At 49.0% G+C, this 17,320-nt stretch overlaps 1 protein-coding gene across 2 annotated transcripts in view; it reads left to right on the top strand.

Annotated features, from left to right (window-relative positions):
• Positions 1 to 362: 362 nt before the first annotated feature.
• Positions 363 to 17,320, top strand: part of LINGO1 (leucine rich repeat and Ig domain containing 1) — a 75,555-nt gene continuing 58,597 nt past the window's right edge. The window contains exons 1-2 of one of the 2 annotated variants that reach the window (XM_010977851.3): positions 363 to 526; positions 11,266 to 11,363. The gene's annotated coding sequence lies outside the window, so the exon portion shown is untranslated. The remainder of the gene's footprint in view (positions 527 to 11,265; positions 11,364 to 17,320) is intronic. The other variant, XM_064480686.1, reaches the window with a different exon arrangement.

The raw sequence follows: 17,320 nt of genomic DNA, 5'->3' as shown, positions 1-17,320 counted from the left end.
AGAAATAAGTCCACAGTACTGAGGGGAAAACTCCCCTGCCTTCTCCCCACCACCAGGCACATACACTCTGGCAACAGCATGTGGATTCCAGCCGTGCCTTCCCCCTCCCAGCCCCCACTTCTTTTCAGAGGGGAGGCCTTCTAAAGATGCTCTTCTACAGCCTGGAGGTACTTCAGGGAGAGGGGGCAGTAAATGGGGGAAATAAGATATAAGACGTGAGGAAGCGAAGACAAACTTGGCTGATTTTGATCTCCCCTTTGTCAAGGTGTGGCCACCATCTGCCCTATGCACTGTGCCCAAATGCCCCTCTGTCCCTGTAAGAACCGTGCTGCTCATTCATGCTTCTCCTATTTTCTAGGGTTCTCACAGCCATGTCCTGGCTGCCTTGAGTCTTCCTTCTGCCAGCATTCCAGGGCTCTGTCCCTGTCAGCCCCTGGACCTGCTCCCAAGCTTATTCCTCAACCCCAGGCTGCGCTGAGAGGACTCATCAAGCTTCAGAACTCAGCGGGGCACAGTAGCAGTCACGGTAGGTGCCATCCCCATCCTGACTACTTCCCAAGCCTTCTTGGTCTCTGGAACAGGAAGGATACCTTTTTGAACACTGTGTCTGTTAGGATCCCTTTGATTGCAAGTAGTAAAAATGCTATTTCAATGAAATGAAATTATCTCATGTAACTGAAGTGTCTGGGCATGGGTTGGGCTTCAGGCAGGACTTGATCCAGTGGTTTCAACAATGTGACCAGGACCTGTTTTTTGTCTTTATTCCTATGCTTCTCCTTTTTGGTGATGACTCCACTCCTACTGGCATTTCACATGATATGGTCAGAAGATAACTGTCAGCTGTTTCTGGGGCAACATGCTTCCAGGTTGAAATCTGGGGACTGGGGTAGAGACAAAAATCTGTTTTCTTGATAGAACAAATAAAAGTCCTGGAGTTGATCTCTTGAGCCCTATTGGTAGGGTTAAGGTCATCCTGATCCTTTTACTGGGTCCACATGGCTTGGAAACACAGATGGGTTAGGGGTCAGAGTCTGTCCTTCTCCAAGTGTGTGACCAGGGATGAGGGGGTGGGTGTTTCCCAAAGGAAGCTCAGGGTCCTGCTGGCAGGAAGGAGATGCCTCAAGCTGGGGGAGGCAAATAACAAATGATTATTATAGATGAAGTCTGCCCCATCTTTTTTTCCAAGGCCCAGTTTATGTCCCTCTTTCTTTAAGAAATCTCTGCTGACTGCTCCAGCTAATGGTTATTTCCTTTAGTTCATCCTCCAGCTCCACCCTTTTACAGATGGAAATTCTGAGGCTCATTGTGCATTTCCTCATGAATACTCGATTGGTTACTGCTTCAGTGCCAAAGTGTGTTGCTCTCTTCACCTTGGCTACTAGGAAGCTCATAGCTGGTTTGTGGCCCATTTCTGATAAATGTTCAGGATGTTGTGGCATGCAGTTGCTCGGTAACATTGCTTTTGGCTTCATCTTCTTCTCTCTCATTTTTTTCCCTTGTTCTGATTTCTCTTATTTTTCAGTCTGTGCTGTTCTTAGCAGCCTCAAACTATTTTAGAAGGAAGTGGGGTATAAATAACCAAGAGCGGCCGTAAATGAAGCGTTCAGTGCTTACTGTAGCCAAATGCTAGGCCTTTTCCTTTCTAGGGGCAGCTGGGGTGCGGGTCTCCCCAGGCCCAAGGCCAAGCCTGTCTTCAGGGAGAAACAAAGCCTGACCATGGTAGCCCCAGTACAATGCCCCTGCCGCCTCGCCCTCTGTAGGCTGAGAATGGCATTGTTCTGTTTCCCACCCTCCTCCCTCCCCACTCCCCACTCTTATCAGAAGCTAATGAAAGAGGCTGGGAAACCCAATCCTCTGGTAATTAAATTTACTTAACGGGTATTCAAGTGGAGTAATGAGAAGTTTAATGCAGTGATTAGATTTTTCTTTAATTAATTAAAATGAGAACCATGTGTCTTTCCAGCAAACCATCTTGACCTGTAGCAAGCAGAGATAGTAGGGTTTTGGCTGGCTGGGTGGGGGTGCTGAGGGGCGGGGGCAGCCTCCTGCCCAGCTCTGATGCCCACTCAGGCCGATCTCTGATTCAGCTCCCATTTCTGAGCCCCGTGAGTGCCAGACCTGGGCTAGACTGGAGTCACTGAGGGCCGAGGGACCCAATAGTCCCCACACTTAGCTGAAAACTAACCTAGGATGGAGGTTTCAGAGGAGGGTCAGCAAGGGTGGATTAAAGCAAGGAGCACAAAGGAGGGATTTCAGGCATTGTGACAGGAGGGGGTGTTTGGTTGGCTTGTCTCATTGCCTTGTGTCAACTGACACCTTTGTCTGCATGTTCAGCCAGACCTGGTTTTAACTATGGTGGCACTGGGTCATTAGGGCTTATGGAGTGGGGACAGTGAGGTGGATAATCAAAAAATCTGAGCTAACTCACAAAGCACTCCTTGGCTTGGGAATGCATCCATGCCAGAAGGCTGACTGTCCTTGCTGTGTTTCTGAAGGCCAGTTAGGGATGCGAGGAAGCTCTTCCTGCCTTGAGCCACTCCTGCTGGGGTCAGGTGGTGGCTGGGACACAGTGAGAGTGGGAATCCCAGCATAGCTGCCTGGAATGGAGCATAGAACAGGCCTTGCCTGGGCAGAGGGTGGGCATGGTGGGGACTCAGAAGACAGGCCCTGGCACCCCAGGGGCAGGATATGTTGTTTTCAAAGCAATGAGTAAGGCTGGGAGGAGTCCTGAGCCCTTCATGGTAGGGAATAGAAAACTTCCTTCATGGTAGGAGACAGAAAATACTGACCCCAGTTCCATGCTGAGCCTGATCCTGGACAGACTGAACTTTGATCCCATCCCCACACTGAGCTGTGACCTTGAACAGATTGAACACACTGAGCCCTTACCAATCCTCACGCTGAGCCTTGAATTGTCATGGATACATCAATAGAGAAACAGGTGTTGGGGTAGGAGGGGTGAATGGTTCTGCCCGTCCATCCCCACTGCCAGCTCTGCTGCCTGTGGGCAGGACTCCTGTGCCAGGCCCCACACTCTGCAATGGCCAGGATGAATCAGATGTAATTCTGCCCACAGGGCTGGTGGAGGAGGTGACAAGCAAACAGGCAATGACAGCCAGTGATCAGAGTTGAGGTGGGCCTCACTTAGAGTGTTCCTCTGGCAGCAGGTGGGATGGGGGAGGTGCTGGAGATGGGCCAGTGGGGAGGCTAAGACAGGGTCTTGGAAGATAGCACCCAGGAGGGTCTTGAGGGTGCCTAGAGTGAGAGATTCTCCCCCTCCCCAGAGCTGGCTGTGAATCCCCGAGGCCACCCACAGCTCCTGGTGAACCAAAGGACTCACCTATGGGGAAGGCTGATGGTGTGCTGGGCACTGGGCTGATGATGTTACCTTACAAGGAAAGCGTTTTTATCCATTTCATGGAAGAGGAAATGGAGATGCACAGGGACTTGTGTAATGGCACTAGCCTGAAGTAGCCTGGTGGGACATGATCCCAGGTCTTGCCTGCCTCCAGGCCTGCACACCACTGTTCCCACTGGTCCTGGGAGTGAACTTGCTGTGGGAGGCAGAGGCTCCTCTCCTTCCATTTCGCCACCCCCAACTGAGTGGAGAACACCACCTGGGCACTGGTAAGGTGAGAAGAGTGTGTGAGGAGGGCCCTGGCTGGGTAGGGAACTTGCCTTAGGAGGTAGGGTCTTCCTTCATCTCCATTCCTCCCCTCTTAATCCCACCCCTCTGAACTTCCACACACCCCACCTCTCCCCCACCCAACCCCATTTCCCTCTTTCTAAGGCTCAGCCCTTTCTGAATTTCTTCAGGCCTAGAGAAACCACCCAGTCAACCACCTACCACCCACATGGGGAAACTGAGGCCCTGAGAGGGGCAGGGACCTGCTCAAGATCATGGGGCTCTGCCTCTCATGTCTCTTTAAGGTGGAAAATCTGAAATCACATACCTGGAGTTTACGCTTTTAAACACACGATAGTATTTGAATATTTTCCTTGGGCTGGGAGGCGTTCTGAGGCACGTGCACACACACGTTCACATCACAAAGGCAGCTGCCCCCAGGGAGCCACACCTGTCTCCTGGGGTACTGTGCCTCCCAGATGTGTCCATCGCCTGCCTTCCTGGGTGCCAGGTGCTGCAAACCACTGTCTCCTTTAATTCTCTTGTCTCAGAAGTTTCATGATTTTCTACAGCTGAGGGAACCGAGGTGGGGGACTAGGCCACAGTCAGCTGGCTAACTGCAGAGGGGTAGTTGCCTAACAAGGTCCAATCCTAGGCAGACCACCCTCTCCAGGTTGCCCCCTCCTTGCCTGCAGGCAGCTGCCCCCTCCAAGGGCCCCCAGCCTCCCCCACCCTCACATCCACTGCTGCTTCCCTACTTACAAAACCAGTGACTCTTCTCCAGCGCTCCCCACACTTGCCCACCTCCAGACCCTTGCTCAAGCTGTTCCAGCCCCCTGGAGTTCCCTTCCCCAACTCCACCTGCCCAGATTCCCTTCATCTTTTTTAGGCTGGGCCCAGATGCCACATCCTTCATGGAGACCCTCCTATCTATTTCACCCGGATCAGAAGCCAGGCCCCCTTCCTCTGAACAGCATCCTACAGCTCTTTGCTTGTCCCCCTCTTAGGCTTCTGACCTCTCTGTGCCTGACTTTGCGGTGTATGGAGGGCAGGGTAGTTTCCTGCCCCTAGCTTCCCTGGCCGTTACCCTCAGGGCCTGGCACACTGTAGGTGTGCAGGAAGTAGCTTGGGTCCTTGCTTTGGGAGGGGCTGCACCTCCACAAACCATCCATTTCCTCAGCAGTCCTGAGTCAGCTGGCCCCTCCCTGTGCTGGTCCCAGCCCCCACCCTCACACCCCTCCAGCCCTGAGGGGGCTGCTTACTGTAGCCATGACTGGGTGGGCGTGGGGGCTGGCCTCTGGCCCCAGCAGAGCTCCCTGTGTATGCTTGAACTGCCCAGCTTCTGGAAGCAGGAACAAGCAAACCCCACCCTTGGGACTCACAGGCAATTCTTGGATCCTGGCAGGTACACGTACCAAGGGATTCCAGCCCTGAGTGCTGAGCGCTGGTGGAGGGCTGCACGGCTGCTCTGCCTGGCACCACTCATTGGCTCTGCTGATTGTTGACTGTGTGACTTTAAGCAAATCAAGTGCCTCAGTTTCCTCATCTATTAAATGAGGTGATGACAAACCTTCCTAGGGTTGCTATGAGGATTGAAGAAACCAATACAACATAAAACACATAGCATAGCCTCGACACAGACACATGAATGCTCCCTGGATGTTGGCTGTCACCATTGCTGGGAGGGAGCATGAAGGCGGAGTGTGGGGGAGTGTTCAGGAAGAGTTTCCAGAAGGTGGAGACACCTGAGCAACAACTTGAAAGATGAAGCACAGAAGGCAGGAAATGACATTCCAGGAAGAGGAAACTGCATGGACAAAGGCCCAGAGGCAGTTTGGGGAACATGCCAGGGAGCTGGGTGTGTCTATCTAGACTTAAGGAAAGAATGAGACAAGGAGAGACCCCAGCCTGGTGGCACACATGAGCTGTGTCCTGAGGGACCCTCGGTGCCACACTGAGTTTGGACTTTGTCCTACAGCCTGTGAGGGGCCATGGATGAGGTATTTTTTTAATACCACAAAAGCAACATTTGTTTATGCAAAAAAAATTGAAACAATTCAGAAATGTGTCATTTTCACTAGGAAATTCCCTCTTTGCCCTTAGATCTCATTCTGCCAAGGTCTCACTATTGTTGGTCTTTTTCTGCACATTTATAAACATATTTATTGTATATTATATAAAAAAAGAAATGGAATCATATTACGCACATTACTCTACAACTTCCATTTTTCATTTACCAGCGTGCTGTGGGCATCTGTCAGTGTCACTGTGTGCAGAGCTACTGTGTTCTTTTAAATCACTGCCTAATATTCCATTGTTTGTATGTAGCATAGTTTATGTAACTAGTCCTGGGTTGATGGATATTTAGGTTGCCTTCAGTTTTTCACTCTTGCAAATAATGCTTCAGTGAACATCCTTGTATATATATCTTGGCTGACACGTGTAAGCCTTTCTGTAGGATAGATTTCTAGATGTGAAATTGCCAGGGCGAAGGGTATGCTTATTAAATTTTGATAGATACTGTCACATTGTTCTTCCAAAAGTTTGGGCCAGTTTATGCTCCTAGCCTTGGCATCTGCGGGTGGCCATTTCCCCAGCCATCCTCCACACCGAACATTATCAAGCCTTTTAACTTTTACCAATCCAAGAAAACGCCTCCCTGTGGTTTCAACACTCAACTTTCCTTCTCCCCAGCAAGGCTGAACATCTTTTCATGTGGTTATTGGCCATTTGTATTTCCTCCTCTGTGAATTGACTGTTCATATCCTTTGCCCATTTTTCTTTTCTTTTTGCTTTTTGCTTATTGGTAAAAAGGAGCTTTTAGTGTTTTAGGAATTTTAAAACTTTTTTCTATTATGTGTACTGGAAATATTTTCCCTAGTCTGTCCTTTGTCTTTTTAACTTTGTTTATGGTATCTTTAGCCATATAGAAGCTTTAGATCTTTATTCAGTCAAATCTGTCAGACTTCTCCTTAGGGCTTCTGAGTTTCACAACTTGCTTGGCGAGGCTTCCTGGAAGGGTTTTAAGCAGAGCCAGGGTGAAGTCGGATTTGTGACTGGGAAAGGTCATTCCTGTTGCCACTATGTGAAGGGTGGGTGGAGAGAGGACTGCAAGCCAACCTGGGTGGGGATGGGGGAGAACTGGGGAGAAGATGAGTTTGAGAAATACTCAGGAATTGGCTGGCCATGGTGAGAGGATATGAGGGTGAGAGAGGGAAAGAGAAAGGACTCTGGAGTGATGTCTGGGTGTTTGACTGAGGACTGTGTGGCTAATGCCACCACCAGCCCGAGGTGGGGATGGGACGAGGGGGGGAAATGCATGCACGTACACATGAGTGCTCACCTTGGCAGGGACACGTGTACATTTGAGCACATACGTGTACACATATATCCATGCACATGCTTGGAAGTTCTGGAGACTGGCACATCTGTGCTGTGGCTCCGTGATGGGGGTTGGGGATATCTGCTTTTTGTGGAGTTTCTGTTCTCTAGGTACCACACACCCTCACACACACACACACACTCACTCACACATGCTCTGTAATCTCAACTACCATATTACTCTGTAATCTCTACTATGAAGTACGTTTTACAGATAAGGACCAGACTTAGTGTAAGTAACTTGCTTAAGGTCAGAGAGCTAGTGAGTGACAGAAGGGATTTTTGGGACAACTTAGATCTGACCACCCACAGACAGAATTCCTGCCAATGGCATTGAGGAGCCTTTCATTCATTTCTAACCCGACCAACCCAGTTTCATCCGAGACTCTTAGGATGAGTGTTGGAGCCTGACTGCCTGGGTTTGAAATGCAGCCCTATTCCTTACAAATTACTTCTCTCTGTGCCTCAGTTTCCCTATCCTGAAAAAGCAGTCAGTGACAGTACCCACCTCCTAGGGTGCTGGTGGGAATTAAATGTGTTAGCACGTGGGAAGGGGCTCAGCCCAGTGATGACTGAGCTCTCAGGGACACTGTGTATGGTGACTGTGACGAGATGGCGATGTCTGTGCCCCTTTACCCTCTCTGATCCCCTTCCATCCTCCCTCCACCTGTCACTTCACTCCTATGGCAGCTCTTCCTCAATTCCCCAGAGGAACTTCTTTCAATATTTGCCTTTGAACCTTTGTCCTGTTTTCAGCTCCCCAACCCTTGGCAGACAGTGAATTAAAGCCCAGTCAGTCAGCAAAAACCATTCAGGGGAAAACGATTCATATTGTGCTTAGGGAATCCCCCCTAAGCAGTTCTAGATAGGCATTTTCCACGAGTCAGTGTGTTCTTCCCAACATTGCCCAGGCCTCTGGGTACCAGACCATAACATCCAAATCTAAAACAACTTCCTCCCTGAGTGGGGCTGCTCAAGTGTGCTTTCGAGCCAGGGGTCTGAGCTGACCCCAGCCCAGCCAACTCTCCACTCTAGCCCAAGTTCAAGATCACAGGAGCCTTTGGATGCACATAGACTAGTATTGACACCACATCCAGTGCTCATTCACAAGAAGAGTCTTTTTAATGGCCTTGAAGAAGCTGTATTGTACCCATTTGGGGGCAGAAGGTTGGTGGCAGGGAGGCAGTGAATTTTACTACAGCCAAATTTTACTTCTTGGAAAAGGCAAGAAGTCACAGGGGACTTTATATAGACTAAGGGCTTTCCTCTCAAGTTGCCTACCAGTGCCCTGGTCTTATCTTGAGGGGCTGCCTCTTCTCCCTATTCCCTGTATTGTCCCACAGGAGCACACAACAAGGAAGGTGATAATTTTCAAAGTAAAGTGCCAATAAGTTCAAAATATAAACCTACAGTTAAGCTTGCAGCTCATTGTCATTTGCAGCTCCAAGGCCCTGTTGGAGTTTTCCTTCCTCCTCCCCCCAAATTGTCCCTCCAGGGCAGACGAGTTGCGGGTCCTAGGGCCTTTCTGAGAGCTGGTCCCAGACCTGAGTCAGGGATAAAGCTCTAAAGACATACCAGCCTTTGTTCTCAAGTCAAGTTCAAGTCCTTGAGTGTAGGCCAAGGCCCCAGCTGTCACGGAGTTGCTGCCAGTTGCCTCGGCTCACAGTCCCTTCTCCAGGTAGAGGTTGTCTCCAGGTGGATCCTGGAACTGCCCCCTTTCTCTTGCGAATAGAGAACCCTTCAACTTGGGGATTCAGATCTTTCCCTCCCCCACTGAAATGCTAGTTATTTAGGGGCTTCCAAATGGAGCTTAGTTCTGTCACTCAGAAAAATCATCCAAACATGTTCTCAAACCAGATGCCCCCACGTGGCCGGTGGGGGTGTAGGTAGGGTAGCACTGTGCTGCACCAGCAAGCTCTCTCTGAACTCTCAGTGATTTAACGTGACAAGGATCCCTTCTTCTTTCTTCTTTTACCCTATGAATTCACATTACATGTCCACTGTGGGGAAGGTGGTGAACTCTGCTCCATATAGTCACACAGGGACCCAGGCTGACAGAAGCTCCGCCATCTGATAGCTGCCCCATCTGGAAGTAGTGGCCTCCTTCAGGGACTGTGGCAAGGAAGAGAATGTGGTAGATTCACACACTGGCTCCTTAATGCACTGACCCTGCAGTGACACACATCACTTTTGTTTACAACGCACTGACCAGAACTTCTTGTGTGGCCTCAACTACCTGCAAAGGAGCTGAGGAAATGTGGGGACATTTTGTGGGGGAAGGGCATGGGAGAAAAGTGCCCAAACGTCCAGTGACCTGTAAAGTTCTTTGTACAAGGGGTTTTATGGGGGTTACATGCTGTATGCAGCTCTCAAAACTCATAGAATTGTGTACTGAAAGGGTAAATTTTTTTCCAATTTTATTGAGAAATAATTGACATACATCGTTGTATACATTTAAGATATTCAGCATGATGGTTTGATTTATATTGTAAAATGATTACCACCTAACATCCATTATCTCATATAGATATGAAAAAAAAAGAAGAAAAAAGAAAAAAAATTTCTGCTTGTAATAATAACTCTTAGGATTTACTCTCTTAGTAACCTTCCTGTGTAACAGACAGCAGTGTTAACTATAGTCATCATGTTGTACACTGCGTCCCTAATACTTATTTTATAACTGGAAGTTTGTACCTTTTGACCACTTTCCTCCAATACCTCTCCCCCAACCCTCTGCCTCTGGTAACTGCAAGTCTGATCCATTTTTTTATGAGTTTGGCTTTTTGTTTTTATTTTTTAGATTCCACATACAGTATTTGTCTTTGTCTGACTTATTTAACTTGGCATAAGTTCTTCAAGTTCTATCCATGTTGTCGCAAATGGTAGGATGTTCTTATTTTTATGGCTGAATAGTATTTTATTGGATATATACGTATACCGCCTCTTCTTCATCCATTCATTCATCAGTGGATGCTTAGATTGCTTCCATGTCTTGGCTGTTGTAAATACTGCTGCAGTGAACATAGGGATGCATATATCTTTTTGAGTTAGTGTTTTTGTTTCCTTTGGATATATACCCAGAAGTGGAATTGTTGAATCATATGCTAGCTTTATTTTTAATTTTTTGAGGACCCTCAATACTGTTTTCCATAGTGTAGCAATTTACATTCCCACCAACAGTCCACAAGAATTCCTTTTCTCTACATCCTCACCAGCATTTGTTATCTAAAAAAAAGGATAAATTTTACTGCAGGTAAATTACACCTCAATTAACCTGACTGAAAATAAAGTTCACTGCAGGATTGCTGAGACAGGGAAAACCAAATGACAGATCAGTCAATCAGGGTGGAGTGACACGGATAAGGAGAGGCTCCTGCACACAGTGCTCAGGGAAGGCTTTCTGAGGAGATGCCTTGCACTGAATCTGGATGAGGAGGAGCCATGCCTGTGTGGATCTGGAGGGGTTGTTCCAGGCAGGGAGAGCAGCAGGGCGGCCCATGTGCCTGGAGCTGAGTGAGGGAGAAAAGGGTGGGAGATAGGTCAGGGGCCTCAACCCTTCTCTGGGCATGATGGGGGGTCACTAGGGGCATAGATAGAGGGTGATTGAAACACTGGTGTGGGTGAGATGGCCCAAAGAGAAAGGAGGGGAGGACAGGGAATAGCGGCCTATGACCGTGTGCAGGAGGAGTAATGGAGGAGTGTGATGAAAACGAGGAGAGGATGGGTCAGGACCTCTTACAGGAGCAAGTGGTCAGCCAGCCAGGGAGCCGGCAGGCTGGGGCTGGAGGACTGGCATGGACAGGAGGGGTCCTGGCTGAGGGTCCTTGGTGGGGCAGAAGCCAGACATCCTGGGTTGAAAGTGCTGGGAGTGAGGCCGTTACAAGTGAATCTTCCATGAGGCAAGGGACAGACTTGGTGGGTAGGAAGGGAACCTCAGAGAGAATGGGATAGAGCTGCCTTTGTGTGTGTGTGCAAAACTTGCTGAGGTGGGTCTGACCTATGGAAGACTGTATGAGACGGTAAGAAGGGGGGGGGGTTGGACAGGGGCTTGATGCCAGGCCCGGGAGGCCACTTGAGGGGGCTAGGGGACAGTAGGGAGGCTGGTGCCACAGGGCCAAACACTAAGGTGGGAGGCAGCACTGAGCTGGCAGGCTAGGGGGATGGGATCTATTTTGGGGAGCCCATACTAATATGGGCCCACCCCCGCTAGCAGAAGCCCCATCTTTACCTGCACTAACCTTCCTACTCTTGCCCCACAGTGCATGCTGAGACTGCGACGGACAGGCTGCCGCTCCCCCCGCTGCTCCCCGGGCCCCCAGAGGCCCGTGTGTTTGCCTCCCGGTGCCGTCTGACCCAGGTAGGGGAGAGCGAGGTGCGCTCGCCCTGCCTCATGCCTCTGCATGGGTGGGAGGGCTCTAGGTGCGAGGACCAGGCCGGCCCTGGGTGAATGAGCCCCTGTCAACGGCAATTGTGGGGCCACAGCACAGGGTTTGAAGGCCCCAGCCACAGCAGGGCCTCCTGGGGAGGAGTTCCCAGACCTCCAAGAGGCAGGCCAGCCTGGCGGCAGTCCATCCTCACCAGGCTCCATCCCTGGGGTGCTGAGAGCCCTGGGACACATAATTCCTCCAGCCCCTGTGTGGCTCTCATATGTTCGCTGTTGGCGGTTTGTTCGGGATCCTTCCTGGTACACGCTTGTCAAGTCCTTTGGCGGTGGGAGGTTTCGCATCTGAGGTTTCCCTTGCTGTCACTGGCTTTTCCCTGCTGGAGTCGCGGTACTCACTTGCCTGGTGTGTGTGCTTCCGTGAGTGGTGGCTCTTACTCCGGAAGGTCACTGCTCTCTGTGGGACACCCTCAGGGCAGAGGTGCCCCTTCCAGCACCAGAAGCAGCCCAGCTCCCTTTTAATACCCTCAAGTGTTGGGCCTGAGAGGGGCCATTTCCCTGCTGCTCCTGGGCACCCCAAGTGGAGGCTTTCTCCTTGGGGCCAAATTCCCCAAGGGCTGGGATTAAGTGGGAGCTAGGCTTGCCAGAATAAATACAAGAAGTCTAGTTAAAATTGAACTTCAGATACACAACAAATCATTTTTTTAGCATCAATATGTCCCAAATATTGCATGGGACATACAATTTTATTTATTAAATCTGGCAACCCAATTGGGAGCTAAAACCCTAACCTCCCTCTTCCTCTGTTCAGTCCTCCCTGCTACACCCAAATTGGTTCTCTCGGATCAGTCCAGTGCCTGTGGCAGATGCCCTGGAGCCAGGGGCCACCAAGCCTGCTCAGGCCATAATCAATGGACATTCCCTAATTCCCCAGGTCCCGCAGGCCATCCTTGGGTCAGAAACCCCGGGTTCCTGCTGGAAGCTGGGGCAGCAGTCCTGGCTGTTAAGAGTGCTCTTGGGGTCTCTGTCTTCCCCTTTGGCTGTCTGACAGCAGAATTCAGGCTGAGGAGGTCACTGGGCGGGGTCAGCTGGGCCTTTGTGCCTGTGAACAGAGCTGTGAGACAGATGTGGAGCTGTGAGAGGAGGCAGGAATAGGAAATTGTTTCGTGAGCTTGGAACCCAGAGTGCTCGGGGTGTGGGGGTGGAGGTTGAGGGGTAACATGGATGAGGCAGGGCCAGATAATGGAGGGCTTAGAATGTCCCATTTCTGCATCTTTCAACATTAGGGAGACAAAGGAAGTGATTCTCTTTACGCAAAGTCATTTTTCTGACTACTGATGTAATATTTTTTCTATGTTATCCATCTGTCTGTCTGTCTGTCTATCTATCTAGCTATTTAGCTATCTAGCTATCTATCTACAATCTAGAAGTATTTAAAGCATGCAGTTCAAGCCCTTCCCGTAATCTCTTCCTCGCCAGGACTGACCACTGCTAACTAATTCCATATATCATATCCTTCCAGACTATTTTCTATGCACTTGTAAACATATCTTAAAAGAAAAACATGGGATCATACTAGTTATACTGCTCTGTCACTTGATTTTTCATTTAATATATTGTGCAGACCATTCCAGAATTCTTCCCTATCCTTTTACGCCCATTTTATGGATGGTCTTTAAATTGTTATCAATTATTAATCCTGTTGGTGGCCAACAGGATTTATAAACCTCACTCAGGGAACCTCCCAGTTCATATATCTGTGTGCACTTGTGTTATGGATCCTTTGGGGATGTTTCTGGAAGTGGACTGCCTGGGTCAGAGGGTATGTACCTTTCAAGGTTTGATCCATAGTCCAGATCAAACTCGAGAAGCTTGTGCCGACTTACCATATAAAAAAGTCCCCATCCCCTCACCCTTGCCAACCATGGGCATTATCAATTACTTAGATCCCTGCCAATCTGATGGGTAAAACTGATTTATTTTACATTTCTTTGATCACTAATGAGGTTGATCATATTTGTGTATGTTTGTTGGCTATTTCAGTTTATTTATGAATTGCCTGTTTATTGTCACATCCTCATTTTTCTATTCATCTGTCTGTTTATTTAGTAAGCATTGATTGAACACCTACTACATGCTGGGTACTTTTTTTGGTTAAGGACCTAACAGTGAACAAAACTGACAAAAATACCTGCTCCATAAAACTTACTCTCTAGTAAACGAGAGACAGCCAAGGAAAAACAGATGAATAACTGAAATACAGTGTGTGTATAAGTCTTAAGTGCTAAGGAGAAAAAATAAAGCAGGGGAGGGATGGGAAGTGTTGGGTGACTTGGATATGGTAGTCAGGAAGGCCTCACTGGGAGGTGGCAGTGAAGACAAGACCTGTAGGAAGTGAGAGAATGAGTCACACAGATGTCTGGGACCCTGAGTCAGGAGCAGGCTTGGCCTGTTCAGGGCTCAGTGAGAAGGCCTGTGTGGCTGGAACAGGGTGAAGGAGGGAGAGGGTGAGCGGTGTGGCCAGAGAGGGATTGAGCCAGATCATGCAGGGCCTTGTGGGCCACCCTAAGGCCTTGGCTTTTACTTAGAGTGAAGCAGGGAAAGCAGGGAGCCATGGAAGGTCCTGAATTAGTGATATGATGTGATCTGATTTTCATTTTAATCAGCTCACTCTAGCTACTGTGAAGGGGGCCAAAACAAAAACAGTGAAATCACTCAGTAGGCTATTGCAATGAACCAGGGAAGAGATGGTGGGGGCTTGGACCAGGGGGTCTGGAAGGCAGTGGGGAGAATTGGACAGATTCTGGGTACACGTTAATGGTAGAGTCAGTAGGATTTACTGGCAGATTGGATGAGGCGGTGTGTGTGTGTGTGAGAGAGAGGGAGCCAAGGATTACTTCTTAGTCATTTTGGTCTGCCATAACCAAGTATGACAGGCTGGGTGGCTTAAACAACACACATTTATTTCTCACACTTCTTGAGACTTGAAAGTCTAAGATCAGACTCAGTTCTTGGCGAGGACCTTCTGCTTGGCTTGCAGATGACTATCTCGCTGTGTGCTCACGTGACCTCTTCTTTGTTTGCACAGGGAGAGACCAAGCTCTGGTGTCCTTTCCTCTTCTTATAAGGTCACTAATCCCATCATGAAAGTCCCACTCTCATGACCTCATCTAACTCTAATTACCTCCCAAAGTTTCCTACCTCCAAATATCATCACATTGGGAGTTGGGGCTTCAACGTATGAATTTTGGGAGACACAAACATTCAGTCCATAACAATGAATCCAAAGATCTTGGCTAAAGTAGGTAAAAGGTTGAGGCTCCCGTCAATAGAGATAGGGCAGAGAATCGGGAGGAGTGGTTTTGTTGTAGGGGAGGAGAGAAACGAGGCTGTGGACAGGACTGGCTACATAATGTATAGGGCCCAGAGCTATATGAAAATTAGTGGCCCTTTGTTTGAAAGAAATATTAAGAATTTCAAAGTGGTGACAGTAGAGCATTAAACAAAGCCTGGTGCAACACCCTTCTGAGTGTGGGGCCTGGTGCGACTGCCCAGGTGGCACCCCTGTGAGCAGGCTCTTGCTGTGGACATGTGAAATGTGACTAGTAGACATCCAAGTAGAAATGAGGAGTTGACAGTTGGATATACCAGGTTGGAGTTCATGGGCTAGATCTGAGCTGGAGATACAAATGTAGGGTCATCAGCACAAAGATAGTATTCAAAGCTGTGACATTGGATGAGAGCACCAAGGGGATGAGTACAGACAGAAGAGAAAAGAACCAAAGACCCAGTCCTGGGGTGTCTTGGTTAGAATTTAGGGAGCTGAGGAGGAACTGAAAAGGTGACTGAGAAGGTGCAACGGGTGAGATGGAGGAGAGCCAGGTATGCTATCCTAGAAGCCAAGGGCAAGACATGTTTCAAGCATGAGGTCAAGTAAGATGCAGACGGAGCATTGATCATGCATTAGCTGTGGGGAGGTCACAGGCAACCTTGGTTTCAGTGATGGTGGGAGGGTGTGTGAAATGCATCTTATTGACTTACAGAGCGGATTGATTTATAAGAGGATAAGGGATTTAACCCTTTACCTGTCATATATTGCAAAAAAAATTTTTTCACAGTTTTGAGGGGTTTTTTGTCATGTAAGTTTATGGAGTTGTGTTTTGCTTTGTTTTGTTTTTAATCCCTTAAAAGTTTTAAATTGTCCTATGGTCAAGTCTGTCACTCTTTTCCTTTAGAGTTTCTGGCTTTACCCACTAAAAAGTTTTGAAAGTGTTGTCTTATATTGTTTTCTAGTTCTTTATGAAATTTTAAAATGTTTAAATCTCTAGTTTATTTTTTATGTGTGTGGTTTGAAGATAGGGATGTAAGTGCTTTTTTCCTAAATTACTAGCCAGTTGTTTGGACAGTGTTTATTGAGTCCTTTCTCCCTGCTCTGAAGCTCCATTCCTATCATCTGCCAAATGTCCCCATAATCTCATGTCTGTCCAGGCCTTGCTGTTTGATCCATTGATCTTTGCCTGGGGAGAGATTTAGGAAGTCCAGAGAATAGACAGACGTGGTGATTGATTAGGGATAGAGTGTGAGGAGGCAGGAGAAGTGGAAGCAGACACAGTTACCTTCAATGAAGGAAGAAGCAAAGGAAAGTTAGGGCTGATGGGAGCCCTCAAGTGTTTGGGGCCCCCTATGTGCCTTCACAGTTCTGCAAGGCTTGTATTCTATATACTCATCTACAGATGAGGAAACCGAGGTTCAGAGAGGTTTTGCCACCCATCCAATGGCATCAATTCTTAGGAGGTGGAGTGAGACTGGGAGGCAGCCCTCTCGGTTCCCATGCCTGTGCTCTGTCTACCCCAGTGACAGGGGAGGTGAGGGGGATTGGGGTTCAGGGAAGGCTGGAAGGGTTCCAGGCACAAAATACCCCACACACCCCACTCAGCATCCCCTTCTGCCACTTGGCTGGGTCTTGAAGGTTTTCCCATTTTCAAGAGCAACCTGTTAAAACCAAAATACTCCTCGCAGGGAATCACACGTTAAGTTTACAGCTAACATCTTAATTATCAGTTAACACTTCTGCAGGGATTAGCTGACAGCCAGCTGAGGACACTGAATGGGGGCCAGTTGCAAGTATACCTGAGTTAGGAAAGGCCAGGAGAGGGGACAGGTGAAAGCAGATGGGAGAGGTACCTAGCAATACACAGCTTTTTTTCTGGAAAAGAGGGAGGTGGACCTGGATCCCCATGGGAGAGGAAGGGGGAGAGGAGCGAGGGAGCAAGCGCTACAGAGCTGGGGGGAGGGGAAGGGAGGGACATGGAAGCTTCTCCATTGAAGCCTGGGGCCTGGGGCTCCTAGAGGACCTGGCCTCTACTAGGCACCTGCTGTGTCCTAGACACAGAGGAGCTTGTCATCTGCTCAGACTTGGTTTTGAGAAGGTCAGGAAATCAGCTACCATGAGTCAGCTTGGGCACCAGCTGCCAGCAGTCAAAGTGGGGATCTGTCTCAGATACTCAAATACTAGATCTGTCACCCAGGCCGAAGGAGTAGCAGGAAAAGAGGCTAATGCCTCTGAAAGTTTCTCTCCATCTTTGAGGGCCAGTGTACACTTCTAGGGTTGGGACTCAGTGTGTGAGGAGTGTCAGGGCTTAGTGTGTGACCATGGTCAGCACTCCTGTGTGAGGAGGGTCGGAGCTCCGTGTGTGAGGAAGGTCGGGGCTCCGTGTGTGAGGAGGGTGGCGGCTCCGTGTGTGAGGAGGGTCGGGGCTCCGTGTGTGAGGAGGGTGCGACTCCGTGTGTGAGGAGGGTGGCGGCTCCGTTTGTGAGGAGGCTAGGGGGCCCCATATGTGAAGAAGGTCAGTGCTCCGTATGTGAAGAAAGTTGGCGTTCCTTGTGTGACCAGGGTCGGAGCTCTCTGTGTGAAGCGGATCGGATTCCGTGTG

This window comes from Camelus dromedarius, chromosome 29 (assembly GCF_036321535.1).
Source record: "Camelus dromedarius isolate mCamDro1 chromosome 29, mCamDro1.pat, whole genome shotgun sequence".
Classification (NCBI taxonomy): Eukaryota; Metazoa; Chordata; class Mammalia; order Artiodactyla; family Camelidae; genus Camelus; species Camelus dromedarius.
This window is presented reverse-complemented; position numbering and strand designations above follow the sequence as displayed.